This window comes from Ptychodera flava, chromosome 1, assembly GCF_041260155.1.
Source record: "Ptychodera flava strain L36383 chromosome 1, AS_Pfla_20210202, whole genome shotgun sequence".
Lineage (NCBI taxonomy): Eukaryota > Metazoa > Hemichordata > Enteropneusta > Ptychoderidae > Ptychodera > Ptychodera flava.
This window is the reverse complement of record NC_091928.1, coordinates 45654442-45671484: the sequence shown is the minus strand read 5'-3', so window position 1 is coordinate 45671484 and position 17043 is coordinate 45654442. Positions and strand designations below refer to the sequence as shown.

The window sequence follows — 17043 nt, the reverse complement described above, 5'->3', positions numbered from 1 at the left end:
CCGAGCCGTAAAATTGTTGACTTTCGATCCGATATACAGGTTGATCGTTGAATCGCACCGGCGCATCCATGTTTACTTGCCCCATAAGCTTACTACTCTGCAAAGGGTGGGTAGATGGAATTCCAGGGCCAAAAATGAACACCGGGGCGAAACTTTTTGTGAATCCATGTGAAAACATAAATCATTTATCAGTTTTGATATATACTCCTTAATTGTAAGTTTGATCAAAATCGAGACCACATTCAAGGGCTATGCAGACTGTCCATGTACGCACACACAGGCAACCACCGGTGAATATCAGCGTCAGCGCCATAACTATCGGGTCGTAAATCGATCGGCGGTTTGTAGGCCCTGGATTAATTTTCGCTTTCTTTTGCCCTCGCGAAGTTTGCGAAAATTTCTCGTTCTGAAAAAATTTCCGGCCACAGTATCATTGAACCCATTCATTTTTTTCTGGGTGACCTGTGACCAAATGTACGTAATAGTGAAGTCGATCATACGGGGAAATAAAGGAGTATTAAAAGCAAAGTTCTATTCGTCTATGTCCGTTCATTGTCAAAAGTCAAGGCAAAATGGTGATCCTGAATGATTTCATGGCAATTGGGAAGGTACTCCTACCCCTATACCACTGGCGATCCCGCCCTCAAGGCTCTACGTCATTCGACCAAGCATTATTATTGAAATTTCCTGCATAAAATTAACAGCGGGGTCAACCGGTCAAATCGTCTTGGCATTTCCTGGCATGTGATAGTAAACAAACAAACAAACTAACAGAGACATACTGTGCGAGGCTTTCACTCTTTCATTGCACGTCAGCATCTTATATTCTAATTTTCCTATCATTGTTGTGATAATTTCTGTTCTTGTTCACGATAATAAGTTGTTGTTGTTGATCATACTTTCGGGCAATACGTCACGAAAACTACTATTTGTAGAAGCTAAGATAGTTAATATTGTCTGACATTTATGTAAACTTAATTTAAAAGAGACATTTCTTCATAGTTTACAACACTTGTATTCTGTTTTCATTTTGTAAACCACATTGAACATTGTTATACAACTCTCCTTAAATATGAATCATGGTATCTTCAAGCGCCATTTGAAGACTATTTGTGAGCTTAGGATTTTTATTGTTCGATGAAATAATTTTACTGCTGACAAATTAAGTAATTTCAATGGGATTCTTTCTCGTAGACAGGCTAATTAAATGATCACAATAACATTTCGTTCTAGTAGAAGTAATCATAATTTTGAAGTGTATTCCCCTTTCAGATGGCCGCAGTATATATCTAAGAGAGAAAAGCAGTGCACAACTTAGCGCAGTTAAAAAAGCAAATTATTTGATAAACGTTTTTTCAAACTAGATTATCTGGAAACTTCTGGAAAGGAATTTAAAAAAATGCCCAATAAGAAGAAGAAAAAGAAGTGGAAGCGCCTGAAATGTAAAAAGGTAACGATATAATGGAAATATTTCTTCAATTTTATTTTCATTTCTTTCTTCATTATTAAATTTTTTATATTTATTTTTATTTTAAAAACCTTGATTGCCTTTATTTTTGACACCCGTCACTGGTCAGGTCTTCAAAAAATTTTGAAATTGGTAGAATTGGCATTTATTTGCTTCTTTGAGTTTGTGTAAGAACTCGGAAGAACAGCTTATCAATTTCAAAAGAAGTAAGACTTCGCTGTTGTTTTTAAAGCACTGCACATACAGGTTGTTAGATCTAAAAATCTTCAATACCTTTTACTGAATAAAACGCTTTTTTTACAATAATTCCTTAGTATTTTGGTTCGACGGAAAATTATTTTCTTTGTGTATAAAATATTTAGAGCCAATTTAGTAAAATTATCAAAATTGTTCCTTCAAATTTGCATAGTTTAAGGGGTGTATAAAGTGAATGTATTCGAACTTTGTACAGTTGGAGTGATTGAACTAAAAACAGTTGCATGATTTGTTTATTGAACCATGCATAATATTGTAACATATATTTCAGTTTTTGCCAAAAATTATAGAAACACAGTGGTTTATTCATTGAATGTAGCTAAACTAGTCTAACATGCATTTCAGTTGTTACCATTATGGTATCACTTGTGATCTGTAATGACGAAAAGCACCAAATTAACAATAATTATGGGGCCTTACCTCAGCAATTGCATTCACCATTACTCTTCAATTGAAAAGCTTCGAAAAATGTAACAATCAATCATGTTTTCTTTTACGCATATTTATTTTCATTTTGATAAATATGTTTTCCTGATATTGCCAATATACAGCTAACTTTTGACACCCCTTGACTTACTTTAAATAAAACAACCGTGATTGAACCAGTGAAGCCAGATAGAGATTACATCAGAAAAATGTAAAAATAGCTTCCTTTGATGATAAACTTTGTGAATTTTCATTAATTTTCACTTCAGGTGGACTGCATCCTCATCTAGTTTCGTATCGGTTTCGTATTTGACGTTGTCTTTATTATTGTCTGTAAGTACCATGTCCTTGTTTTATGTAACTTCTTTGGATGATTATCACCAAAATTATGATTTCAATGTCTGAATACAGGAAGGAGTCTGTTCTACGTTCAAAAAGGTAGTCGGTTAACCTGTGCATACCTTAAGCCCCTGTTAACAGGTCCACACCCACCATTGATTAGGATTGGTTTCGGCAGACCATAGTGGTGTAATGGTTTGAAAAAGATTCAATTTATTAATCTATTCAATATTTTAAATGCGTAGAAATTTGAAAGGAAACTGACAGAAAATTTGCATATTTTCGTCAACAATTTTTTATATATTTGTAATGTGCACTGTTTTCAAACGCCACTTGTCTTTACTCGACATCGAACACTTTCTCGAAAGAAACATTATAGCCTCCATGGTTCTAATACATCAGGGTATCTCAGGTTCAATGTGTGTTGAAGAAGGAAGCATTAAAACTTAAGGATGTCATATAGCCGGGAGCATATTTTCAAAAGCAATACTCTGTAAAGTAAGGCAATATCATTTCTTTGTAATCGTAGAAAAGGACAAAAGCACGAAAGAGTACAGATAACATTTTCGTGAAATACGAAAGGGTACAGATGACATTTTCGTGAAAAACTTGTAAATGCTTTATAACATATTGTTTTTACCTTTTTTCAGTGATGACCAATTCATGACAGCATGGTGATAGGTGATAGAGACGGTGATGATGGAAATGACACCATTATTTAAGGACATAAGCGGCAGCTCCGAAAATAATGAATGATGGAAATTTAAGGTAGCTAAATACCTTATAGCCACTTTCAGATTTTTATTATTTTCTCAATTGAACACGTCCCAAACCCCAATATACATTTTCTGAAAGCCCTGATATAGAGCTATCCGACCAAGCACAGTACACGGTCATTATTTGCATAAGAGTCACGTGACAAACGTTTTGCTGAACCTTCCAAAAACCGGTTTTTCCAGCCTTATACGAACACGCTGCAAGATTTCCGGTTGGAATTTCTTCATTGACAAGCCTTGACAATATCCTTCAAAACTGTGTCTGCGATTTTTTCCCGGAGGCTCCATTCAAATTATATGGCGTGATAATTAAAATTCCTTGAAAAGCACCTTCATCTAACACCTTTAAGAGCACATTAAAAAAACAAAGGCATATAAAGAAAGTCCCAGACTATATATCAGGGCTTTCAGAAAATGTATACTTTATTGGGGTTTGGGACGTGTTCAATTGAGAAAAAAATAAAAATCTGAAAGTGTCTAAAAGGTATGTAGCTACCTTAAAGTTTTCATGAGTCATAGTTTAAGTTGAGGGTAGTTAGTCTATTATATTTATACTCCACCTAGTACGTTCCCGGTTATACAAATGTAAACAAATTGAAGAAATTTCTTGCTATAAACATTAAAGAATATTGCTCTCAAGTCGACTTTAGTGATTTCTGGCTACTAGGACGTTTATTTTAGTATTGCTGACACCATGATTTCACCGGCTTTGGTTCATGTTGCTGAAAATCGAAGTTTACATAGTACTTTTGTCTGAAACGTATACCACTCTTTGCTTGCTCATTGCATGCTGTCTCGGAGAATGTGGTAGTTCTATCATATTTCTTTATACTGCCTAGCGTTTATCTATTATTAGGCAAAACTACTACAGATTTCAAAGTAAAGATACTTTAGGGAGTGTTATGACATACTCCTTAAATCGAAATATCTGGCGTAAGGAAAAACAAACATACAAATTGGATACATGGGGAGGAGGAACTTTTAACATTGTCTGGTTTGCAAAATGCCTTAGAGAATAGTGATGCAAAAAAAATCAGGTCCAATCCCTGGGGTTCGATCACACGCTGATCTAAGCTACACTATTTCCACTGTCTGACTTCGACGTCAATAGTTTTGACCCGTCGTGGAGCCGTTGTAGGAAGACATCTTTTCCAGCAATATGATCACCGATAACTTCTCTGAAAGTCTCCGAGGCGCCAATATTAATGTTTCTCCAAGGCTTCGCTATGGTTAACTTGCTTCGCCGTCACCATGTTTTGTTGGTGTTGTTTCCTTTTTCGTGACTGGGTGACTCTATATATTCTCTACACAACATGTACTTTGGAAATACATGTTGAGCTCGATTCAAAAACCAGATCCGGACCCATCACGTTTGAGTGAAATGGACCATTCAGGTTACTTTACGTATGTACTTAAGGACCAATCAGAGCAAAGCAATTTTCTCACGTTTGCTTTGGGGCAATTTTCCCGCGTTTACTTTGGGGCAATTTTCCCGTGTGACGGGTCAGATACATTTTACAGAATTCAGTATTCCAGTGTTCTGTTTGTCGTTCCTATATGCTTAACTTTAACTGCTGGTGTCCGAGATTCGTGACTGCCATCAAAGAACCTGCATGCTTCGTCATTCCCCACATCCATCATGACTGGCTAATGTATCACCCGCTTCACCTGTCGATCATTTTCTCTGCGTTATTTTAGAACACAGTTTCCTCCACTGTTGTCAGCGAGGGCGCAGCGGCAGTGAGTCACGTGTACCTTCGGCACTCACGGTCATGGCATCGGTATTCCTGACTCGCGCCTTCGGTGCTACGATTGAAACCCCTGCCCGTATGTGCGAGAGACTATACCAGTCATAAGCAGGCGAGGCACAAGGGACTGAAAACAGACTAAATGATGTGGCTTACGTCAGTTCTTTATCACAAATAATAAATCAATGCTTTTATCACTTGACCTGTTACCTACCTGCAGATTTGGCTGGTGCTGCAGGGTTGTGCCGTTCTTCAGTGGGCGTTGATATAGACTCGACATTTTGACAATCATCATTAACTTTAGTATAATACTCGTCATTCCAGAACCTTTCAATATGTGAGTATTTTTTCCAAGTTGGATAATCAGAAGTGACCAATGACCAACTGCAAAAACTTTGGGCCAACTATTCATATGCTAGCTACCGAGCTTGTTTTAGTTCATTTCTGTTTTAAGTTGTGAAAACAGATGTCATTGGAAAAGGAACAAAATTTTGTGGGCATACTTCCCGAGAATTCGGAAATTTTACCAAATTTTGTCAGAGAAAAATGTCAGCAATTAATATCTCTGCACCTGATTCTTGTCGCGGATGGAGATAAAATGCTCTGGGATTGCCAGTAAACAGGATGCAAAACTGACTCGAGTTCCGAAGTCCAAGACGAACTGTTTCGCCGTATGTCGAAGAATTTTGTCATGTGCATTATCCTTGTTACCTACCCAAAATCTATGTTATGCATTATTATTCATCTACGTTTGCCCATCGAGTTTAAGTATCAGCAGGTTTAGGTATTAGTTCAAATCATGTCTAACGATTTGAAATTATATGGGAGTCTATTTGACCTGTGACCTCGCACTTTTATTTTAACACTAAAATAAGAAGACACGATAATCTTTTATCAAGCTATAAGTTATTTATCGAACACCAATTATTGAACGGTCTGTTAAAAATATTATTTAAAAAAAATAGTATTGTTGGTGACATATGATAAGAACAGTAGCTGCAGTTTCGATGACCTGTTTTATGTTTTTGCGTGCCAACAGTTTCTCGCTTTACTCCCTCAAAACAAGTTGATTTATGTAGGACCCAATGGTAGATTACAACCTTATAGGAGTCTTTACCCCTGTTTGAGTCTGTAAATGGGAAATCCTTGAATGTGAAATTAATAAATAAATAAATAAATAAATTTTATATGCAGTCAGCACTAACCTAGCCTGCAAGTCTGTTGCTGAAGTAACAACGCACAGCTTAAACAGGAACCTCCCCATGTGAAAAAGCCACGCTCCTGATCAAACCTGCCGTGTTTGTTTCCAGAAACCTATGTTTCTCATGCATGTTTCTGGCCTTCATTGTCGTTAAATCTTGCATTCGATATCTGTGAATATGTAGCGATTAAAGTTGAATTGAAAATGTATTGAAAAACATGTTCTTTTTTCGTCAGAGAACGTATATGTTTCAACAGTGTGTTCGCTGTTTGACCCCTATTCAGCTATTCGTAAATATCACGAAAGTGCCCATCACGATTGTTCAAATTTATCGTACGGTCCAGGCTATGTTTACCCAAGCTGGTCGAAGCAAATATAGCTGGCAGAGGTATCAGCCTTAAAGGCTCCAACAAAAAAAAAGGCACACTTTGTTCAGTCGTAACAAATGATGAAAATGACGTACGCAATTTCAGTGGAAGTGTTCATACGCTATGTGAAAAATGCCGACGTCGACGGATCAAAGCCCGGCAGTGTATCATCGATGTAGGCTTTGGTATTGCTCGAGAAAATTCTGTTGGAATATGTTTATTTTGATTTCTGTTTTTATTGCTGCATTCGTTTTACCGAAAGCGAGTAGTAGGTAAGTTTACCTGTTTATTTTCGTATATTTCAGGCCAAGGGAAATCTGTATATGGTTGCTATCCCTCACTACATTAGCCACTTTGTTTGTTTTGCGTCGATCACAGCAGTCGATTCGTGACAACTATGACAAGCTGATAAGTGGAGTGCAATATGCATCTGACAATTCCTTTATTAAAGTGTCGAAACACCATCGAGTAACTCCTAAAGTTTCGTTACCAGGTAAGCGTAGAAGGGCTAAATGCACAAACAGACATGCGTCTTAGAGTAAAAATTATTCTTGACCGCAAGGTATCGGGTTACTCGTGGCTTCTTGTTTCAAAGCGAGATGTCATCTAATAATCGAAGTTCGAATTTGTCATCCTCCACTCCTTTATTCAAAGTTTCAGTATACATAAATCACACAACTTTTAGATCTTCCCTTTGTCACATTTATTTGCTCCCCTGTGTCTCATACAGTCAAATTTCACCTTGCTACGTACATATATGGAAGACCGGTCACGACATGCGACATGCAAGTTTTTTAACTACGATCTGTGGTTAGGGTTAGTGTTAGGGTTAGGGGTTAGGGTTAGGGTTAGAGGTAGGGTTAGGGTTAGGTCGCAGATCACAGTTTAAAGACGCAGGTAACCCTACCCTTACTCCTACCCCTACCCCTAACCCTAACACTAACCACAGATCGCAGTTAAACAAACTCGCATGTCGCATGTCGTGACCGGTCTTCCATATACATGTCACCATACATGTAACATCCGTGATGTCACCTCAATGACGTCATTCTGCGGCCAAGATACCCACCGTTACTTCTGTATCTTCGCTTGCTAAGTTATCCTGTCAAAGCAGCTTGATCCTCCCCGAAATCAGACCTTTCGCAGAACAAGTCGTTAGATCGTGTATTTTATAGCGCCGCCACGCGGTCGTATGCAACCTGAAAATAGCCCATCACATAAACGTTTACTACTAGTACTTCGGTTTCGATGGCGACATCAATGAGTGACTTTAAAGAACGTATCACGAGCATCTTATCTGTTAAGAGTTTGACTGACAGTCAAAAGAAAGCGGTATAAGCTCAAATTCAAATGGCAACCGTGTCTATTGCAGCAAGGAGAACTGGAAATGGCGAATGTTTGTGCTATCAATCATTTTGCGTTACCAGTCAAAACAAAGCAGTCTCGCTTTGAATTGTGGCATCCTAACTCGTTAGCATTATGCAGAAGTAAGATGCATAATTATGTAACTACGTCGTGTTCGTCGCAGGTTTACACTCGGCAGTTGGCGGGCGCTAACCTGGTCTTCTTTGTTTGTGTAATATATGCGACGCGCGCTATGATTTGTCCGCCAAATTGTTTGAAGCGTCATCTGACTTCCGCAGACAATATTTTACTATCGACACCCTTGAGCTATATTTTTCGTTTAGTCTTATCACCACTGGCATCAATATTGTCGTACTTAACTGTTTCATGTGGTTCAATAGATTATTATATAGTTTCTAGAGCCCTTTCCTTCATGTTTGCATCTGTTTGGGCGCACCCTCGACTAGTTACGACATTAAAGACAGTCAATGTACCCATACTTATCATCACTTATTATGAGCAGAACACCATGTAGTTCTCCAGCTGTCAAACGTATCAGCATCAATATCACATAACACACTTTGTCTCTTCATCGTAATGTTTTACTTGCTATAATGTAGCTCTGTATGACAGAGTTCATACTTCCTTTGTATAGCGCTACTGACCTTGTCAGCGTCTCTCTAATCCCCTACACAGTACTGTAGATTTCATATAATTCATTATGGTTTGTATCCTTGGAGATTCCCCAGTAATGCACAGTATTACAGATTTCCCAGAATACATTATGATTTGTACCAACGTAGATTCCCCTGTGAAGTCTACCATGTTACCCATGTGTAGACAATTTCTGGACTAGTTATAAAAATTCTGAAAACGTACTTTCAAGTACGTTTTCAGAATTTCCCATTTTAAATGATTAAAGGGCCTATGACATGCCTCATACAACCAAACGTAAAATCACGCTTTGGGTCTTGAAGTTGAAAATTGTGCTTGATTGAGAAAAGAGGTAGCATTTTTTAATAAATTTTCCACCGATTGTGTCCTCAGCCATACAGAATAAAGTGATGGAAAGTAGGGAGACTAGGTGCACCTGTTTTATGAAACAAAGGATATTGATTTTTTCCAAATAGAAAAGACAAAAGAAATTTACATGCTAACTTTTTCAGAGAATGACCCCTTCAGTTGGTCATAACTTGCTTCCCAAAACTGTGATATTTGTAGTACGTGCAGAATGTGACTTTTATGGTTATTTATTGGTTTCTTTGACATTTATACTACAATACTTTAATTTTCTTTTAATAAATATAATTAATCGATTATCTTGAGACTCCACATTATTGCTTATATGCAGAACTGAAAAAGTTATAAGAAAACTAACGCCGTTGATACAAATCAAACAGGATTATGGGTGATTTATTGTACTGTGTAATGTCTCTCATGTTTCCCATGTGTAGACAAATTCACAGACTAGTTGTCAAAATTTTGAAAATGCACTTTTATGCACACCATTCTTCTTAATTCTCGATTTGAATGATTTGGAAAATTATGCATAATTGAGAGAGGAGATAGCATTTTTGTAAATGTTCCACTGATTGTGTCTTCAGCCATACAGAATAATGTGATGGAAAGTAAAGAGACTAGTTGCACCTGTTTTATGAAAGAAAAGGATATTGATTTTTTCAATGGAAGTGACAAAAGAAATTTGCATGCAAAGCTTTCTCAGAGAATGACCCGTCAGTTCGTCATAATTTGTTGCCCATAAAGCATGGCATTTTTAGTACCTAAAGACTTTGACTTTTATTATTGTTTAGTGGTTATTTCGAATTTTTCACTCAAATATCTAAACGTACTTTTACTAGAAATTATTTAACAATTATTCTGATGCTGCACATGGGTTATTAAATACTAGTTATTAGAAAAGTAACCTTCGATGATACAAATAAAAGAGAATTATGGGTAATTTATTGTACTGTACCCTCTCTGTAACTGTAAATAAATGTTCTTTGCCTGCTCACAATTATTTGGTACGGTTTTGAACGTTAAAGCCAAAGTCTCAAATGTACACAAAATGAATAGATATTACTATGCTCTTTGCATTGAAAGAATTAAGCAGCACGTTCAAGAAGATCTTCCCTGCAATGCAATCTGTTATGTTCAATGATGTTTTGGTAACCAGTGAAACCTTTGTATGTCATTCAGGTCACCCTTGCTTATAAAAGGAGTTTGACATAAATAAATGATATCATGGCAAATTTTCACCCTAGGAAACTTTAGTTTGTCTGTAAGTTGAGTCATTTTTGATGCCATCAAAATCCTTGATCAGATATTGATAGTGGAATGGCTTACAGATGAACACAACGACATTGGCAGATTTGATGTGAAGTTCTGTAAAACACTTTTATACATCGCCCTTGGTCAGAAGCAGGGCAACACTAAATACACATTGCACCTTATGTTAGTGAGTATACAAAGCATGTAAACAGTTTCTATAATTGAGAGTTTGGTTTTTAAATATTGTACTCTTCTGTATCAGTAGTCAAATGGGTTGTCAGTATTAATTTAATATAGTTTGTCGGAACTGCGCCTGTGCGAGTTTCTTGTGTACAAACAATGTGTTTCGTGCACGATATATAGATGTTCCTCATCATCATAGCTGCAAAACTGAAATCATAGATTATCACAGATAAGTTTTAACTTTCACCAATCACCATCGCAACTTGGATGCAGTGTTTACATTTACCATACGGGTCCATACGACCTTTGAAAAGTAAAGTGCAATGCGTAATTACTGTAGCCCTTCTTCTGACCTAGGGAGATGTATAAAAGTGTATCTCTTTAAAAACTAAAACCCAAAACCTAAAACTCGCTCTTGTACTGAAATGCCGAATAAAAGTATATTTGTCATTTTTTGAATACTTTTCGTATACAACATTATTTATATTTTTTCCTTTCTAACAATTTCATTCATTAAAATAGTATTTGTGTTTGAGATAAACTGTGATTATGTTTGTTGAAAGCATGCAGATTCACTTTACTGATTTCATACAAACGAATAACATTTATTATTTAATGAAAGAAAGCTAGACGTAATTTGAAACAAAACCAACCCCCATAAACACAGAGTAGTATTGAATTGTGCAGTTTGAGAATAACCTTTCACTATTTCTATGACACTATTATTTGATGACGGAACTAGTCATTAACTTGATGCAATGGCTTGAAAAAGTGTTTAGACTGTTTCCTTATTCCATAAAATGCAATTTGCCCGAATCGATTTTGCAATTAATCAATAGTGTCTTCCTACTAGATAGGTTTCAACTTATGTGTAGGACAGCACACTGGTTAAACTTATTGTGCCGTATGTAATTGAATGACACGCACTGCCACATATAGATGATAGGGGTCCTAATCGAGGTGTTGAATATGATCCACAAGAGCGGCTCATATGAAAGACAGATAAACCGCAATGTGAGCTACATACACAACTATATTTTGGTTCGTACAAGTATGATTTATTGGTGCTGTGAATGAATACGAGCTTTCTCCGCACTAAGCTATTTTGAGTTGTTATATGCCTCGAATTCATCTGCTCTGTTGTACGTGACAAAGTAATATATTATGCTATTTTTCTGCATGTCATCTGTCATGAATTGCATTTTAGTCACCTTATGCATATTCGTGACCTCTCTATTTCAGTCATGTGACTGCATGTCTTTTATGAGCTGCTATTGGCAGCTTAAACATACCGTCACCCCTGGTTTTGGTTTATATGTTTGCAAAATCGATATAGTATAGTCATCGACACCATCAAAATCATATCTTAAATTTCATATTTATTTACCAGTTTTACACTTTGCAATGTTTCACAGGGCAGCACGCACATCGGCAGATTCCTCCTCCAATCAAAAACAGACCAAGACAATTCAACAACTCCAGGATGAAGTTGATGAGGTCACTGACATTGTGAAAGTAAACATAAATAGAATTCTGGACAGGGGAGAATATATAGAGAAGTTGGAAATTATGTCAGGTAATAAAAATGTATATCTAATCAATCAGAAATATTTAGTCAATCCGATTTCACGCAATTACAGTTTGTTGAATGACTTTGTTAAGTTTGATATTCTGCCTGTTAGTGGGTGTAATGAATTAACTAGAAAGTCAACGGAATTTGTGGAAGTTTTCGAATTGCAAGTTAATCGTAGCTCATTACGCAATCGTTCAACCAAGTTCATTGTGGTCTTAGCTCGAAGAATAAGATTATATGTATTGTCAGATTCTCTGTAATTCACTACTATTTTCTATTTGATGAAAACAAACAAACAAACAAAGACATGCTCTTCAAAGTTTTGGCTAATTACATTGCACTTCTCACATTATAAATTGTACACTTATAGTGATAATTATTGATAAGAATTAAAGGGTAACATGACATAAATACTCCAATTTGTAGAATGGCGCAACTGTTTACCATTGATGTAAAGTTAAATCCAGGAACACAGAAGTGTTCTTCCCAGTTAATAGCACTTATCGTAGCAATCTATTCCGTTGTACTTCAAGTAATCAGTATCAGTGTAGCATATCATCTTCAATATGTTATTTTGAGATTCATTTTAAAAAAATGTTTGCACTTTAGATTTTTCCAGTTTGGTGAAAAATACTAAATGCTTCCACATTCCTTAATTATATTGTGAATTTACGTCGACTACTTTAGTCAAGAGCATGATGTGCCCGCCTATTAGAGCGGTATTTTTGAATTGTACACCCTTTTTCTGTATCTGAAAGATATAATTCTGATGTAATGCACGGCTAAAAGTTTGTAAAACCAAAATGTATATATATATTTTTCCAAATTAGAGAATCTGGCAGCATCTTCAATGCAGTTTTAAAAAACTACAGCGAGAGTGAAGAGGACCTTCTTTTGCAAATCTGTGAAGGTAACGACTGCCAATGAAAGGTTTTGTTTACTTCTCATCTTAAGAGATAAAAACTTCATTGTAGCAATTTCGAATGCCAGTCAACACCACTGATCTTCAAAAAAAACCTTATGACATAGGAAGTGCTTTGTATCAATTTGTGAACGAGTTTAAGTAAGTACCAGTTGATTTCAGCTCTTTCACAGAGATATTATAGGCTTCTTTAGGCTAAACCTAAAGGAAAATGGAACTTGGGGTTTAATCTGAAAAGCTTAAATAAGCTGAACTGCAAAGTAATTATCTTTGATGATAACTTCTTAGAATTGTATTTCCATATTTATAGTCGTTTAAGTCATGTAACCAAGATAGCCTGTTCAAATTTGCATAGTTGGCGTTACTAGTGTCTTATATTAGGAATAGATGAACTGAATGTGCCCAATCTTTGTACATTGGAAGAAGCATACACTGCGTGATTTATGTAACCAATAAATGCAGCTAAAGTGTCCTAACATGAAATTACTAGGTTTCACGAACTAATTTGATCTACAGCAAAAAACGTGCCAAAATTAATGCATGGCATGTAACACATCTAGACTCACAAACCTGCGTGATGTATGATTAATATAGAGGTGCGATGTATGATTAAAAACACCAAATAAGTAATGATTACTGAGGCTTACTTTTGAAGTCCTTGTGTTTACGACTGTTCAGTTTGATAACTTTCAGGGAATGCAACACTGATTTTTAGTGTACCCAGTGTTAATTTCCATCAATGCGCTTTCTTGAAGTATTCAAATTAACTCCTGTGTATAGAACTTCTGTAAAGACGCCTATTTTCCTTACTTAAAATATAAATGTAATTCCATTTCAGTTGTACTGCATGTTCATCATAATTGGTATCAGTATCGCTCTTGTCGTTGTCTTGATTGTTGTCTGTAAGTACACTCCTGATGGCATAAGTAGTTTACTTAGATAATTAAACCACCTGTAAACGCAATGTGTGCATCGGGGACCGACCTATGTTCACGATTATTGCCAACTTAAGGTGGCTGGAAAGGCTATTTTTGCACCAATTCTTTTCTCAGAGTTAATGTCAAGTTTCAAGTGTTAAAATCAAGATATTTAGTTCAAATTTTCAGGATAACTCCCTTACTAAATACCTTCTCCAAAGATTATAAAAATTGTACATTTGCAGCCATGGTTTTGAAATATGACACCAGTAAATATTAAAATTTAATTTTTCATATTGCTTTGCATATTTGAATTTAATAATAATTGGATAGTACTTGACTTCGTGTCAGTTCCGATTCAATCGGTTGAGCTGCCTCTGATGACGATGGCTTCGTTACTCTTCGACGACTCCTGGCAATTTTTGTCGTCATTTTATTGTATTGATAACGCATAAACTTGTAAAGCTGAACAAGGCTCACGCCGTACAGGCAAATAGATACAAATCACGTGACCAACTATAAAACGTCATCATGAATAATCAGGCTCATTATAATATTATAAGCAGGCTTATACTACTCATAAATATGTTGACACTATTAATTGTAAGATGGGTACGGCAGAATTTGTAAATAAAATATGTCTTTCTGATTTTACATGGGTTTACATATCAAAAAATTATTAAAAAATTCAAATTTCAAAATGTGATTTTTTGGTTAATCTCACTTTTGACACCTCTTTGACACTCAAAGAATCTAAAGATGCATCTACAATTGCAGTCATGCATTCTGAATGCAAGCACTGCCTTGTCAAACTTTCCTGAAAAACAGCAAATCATGACTTTCCCTTTTCAAACAGTTATGAAAAGCTAGGGGACCTCTACCATAGTTAATACACTAAGGACTCCCCAACTTCCTCTTATTTGGTCAGTTTTTCAGAAGTTTCAACAGGCTATAACTCTGAAATGCCTTTGACCCCAAATGTCTAGTTTTTTTATTCCACAGAGAATTTTGACTACTTTTATATTTTAATAGTTTTATTGAAGTTTATAACTGACGCTCTAGCCTTTACCGCCACCTTAAACTAACAACAAATACATATTGTTTGAGAACATCTCAGATTTCTGTATAAAATGGAACTGCAATGTTTTCGTTAAGGGGAGTCTGATCTCATTTGAACTATTGAACCACTCTTGTGCACTTATAGTAGTGATTGCATGTTTTTATTTTAGTTTTACACGTGTACATTAAATCGGAAACTGTAAACCCGTACAAATGGATTTTTCACATTTTGCAACACGCACTGATTGTCAGTCATTTTTCTTTTTCTGATAACAAATCCGTTCTCTAAAGTAGCATTATAGCTTTAGTTTTCTTACAAATCGTGCAGAAAATGTAAAAATTCAAAATTTGCATGGCGTCTTATTGAATCCACTACATCACCTGCACTACGTGTTGAAGAAACACGTGTTGAATTGGAGCTTGATAGTGTTCTATGACAAGGGGCTTATTGAAAGCTCGATTCTCTGAATTCCGGAACATCTTTTTCATTCGTATTTTACAAAAAAATAGGCTATTGCGAAAGGTACAACCTAAATATTGGTGTGGAAAATGGAGAGGAGTTGAAGGCTTTGAATGCCAAACATTCGTACAAGTAATATTTCTAATTGCTCAACATCTTTTTTCCTTTCTCAGTTGTGATAAAGCCGTGGTAGCATGGTGATTGCGGTGGTGTATTAAATGACACCATTATATCCGGACAAGTCTTAGAGATGATGACATCTTTGCAATACAATGTTGATTTTTTAATAAGTTGCTACATCTGCCGAGAATGAAAAAGCATGTATCCCACAATTCTATGATCCAATGGTTTCAGTGATACATGTTTTTATCATTTTATAAACACTTTTGGGGAACTCCCATTTAGTATATCCTTAAAAAGGTATGATGTAATATACGTTATGTATTTGTATATATCATTTTTTTATTTTCCTCTTTGAGTTAAACTTCAGGCTAATCGTTGTCGTGTAAGGACAAAATTTTGAATTGCGTTAGGAAAGAGACACATCAGATAAAAGCAAGTTTACAAAAAGTTCACAAAAAGTTCATTACACATGACTTGTATGATATTGACAGTGTGATAATCTGTACTGAAAGGGCAATATATCTCGAGAATATCAATACATACTTTTCATTTAATTTGATTTCTAAATATTATCTTTTGTTGACAAACAAATGTAAGTCTCTCAGTTTGTTGTACACACCTCACAATGCATGCAAGGTTACTAAAAACAATAACTTTGATGAAGTTTTGTTATGTATATCTTTTTTCTCACACTCTTGAGTTCAATTGAACTACAACATTCTTAGGGTCACTGTCTTTCATGACCTGGGCATTCAAATTAATCACAGGTGGAGATGTTTTAGAGCAGTGATTATTATATCAATAGAAGTTCTGCACTGCCCTTTGTTTTCTTATTTAACTATTAGTATAAATACTGGGGCAGCGTGGTCTTAGTCAGACAATTTTTGGGATCCTGTCACAGACGTGTTACTTCAGGACATGGAAACTCCAGCAGTACGGTTTTCAAAACTTTGTCTCACTGCCACGCTGGATTTATACTGTTAACTGTATAAGGCTTTGCACTGCGGTGGACTTTGCTCTCAAGTCTTCAAGCAAGCAAAGGACTGTTCTCTTTATCTCACTGCCATGCTGAACGTAGACTTTGCACTACCGTAGACTTTGCACTCAAGTCTTCAAGTAAGTCAAAGGATTGTCCACTTTTGTACACTTTGTCTCACTGTATGACTCTATTCTGGAGTGTTGTCGACTCAGCTGAGATAAGTAGCTTGTAAACTTTTACAGTTTGTATTTTATCCTTTGACTTAGCGACTAGTTATATTTTCTTTTTGGAATAAATTTTATTTTTAAGGGAAACTGCTGAGTTCACGAGTTTTTGTTTTTTTTTCACCTAACAGTATATAGAATGTCTGAAATACAAATACTTCGTTGGTAAAATATATGTGAGAATACACATTGATTTAGAAAAATTGGATTTCAAATTTAGCTTAATCGTTAGAGTACAATTTTTATGACCTTTATGGAGACCACAATGTCATCGGATTTTGCACGGATAAACCTCAAGCCTGCAAGCCAAAGGATTTCTCACTCATCAGCCTGTCTGACTAAACTCTGGAGCTTTGTACTCTCCTAGCTGATATAAATAGCCTGTAAACTTTTACTCTGTGCTATAT

The 17043-nt window shown here is 35.9% G+C and overlaps 1 long non-coding RNA gene across 2 annotated transcripts; it reads left to right on the top strand.

Moving 5' to 3' along the window:
• The first annotated feature begins 4000 nt into the window (after positions 1–4000).
• LOC139139064 (uncharacterized) lies at positions 4001–16726 on the top strand. 2 transcript variants are annotated; one of them, XR_011553717.1, is made up of 5 exons: positions 4001–5349; positions 11795–11955; positions 12783–12862; positions 13713–13776; positions 15484–16726. It is a non-coding gene; the product is annotated as an uncharacterized lncRNA (long non-coding RNA). The 2 variants fall into 2 exon arrangements; XR_011553718.1 differs by lacking the exon at positions 4001–5349 and adding an exon at positions 6747–7074.
• Positions 16727–17043: the final 317 nt, after the last annotated feature.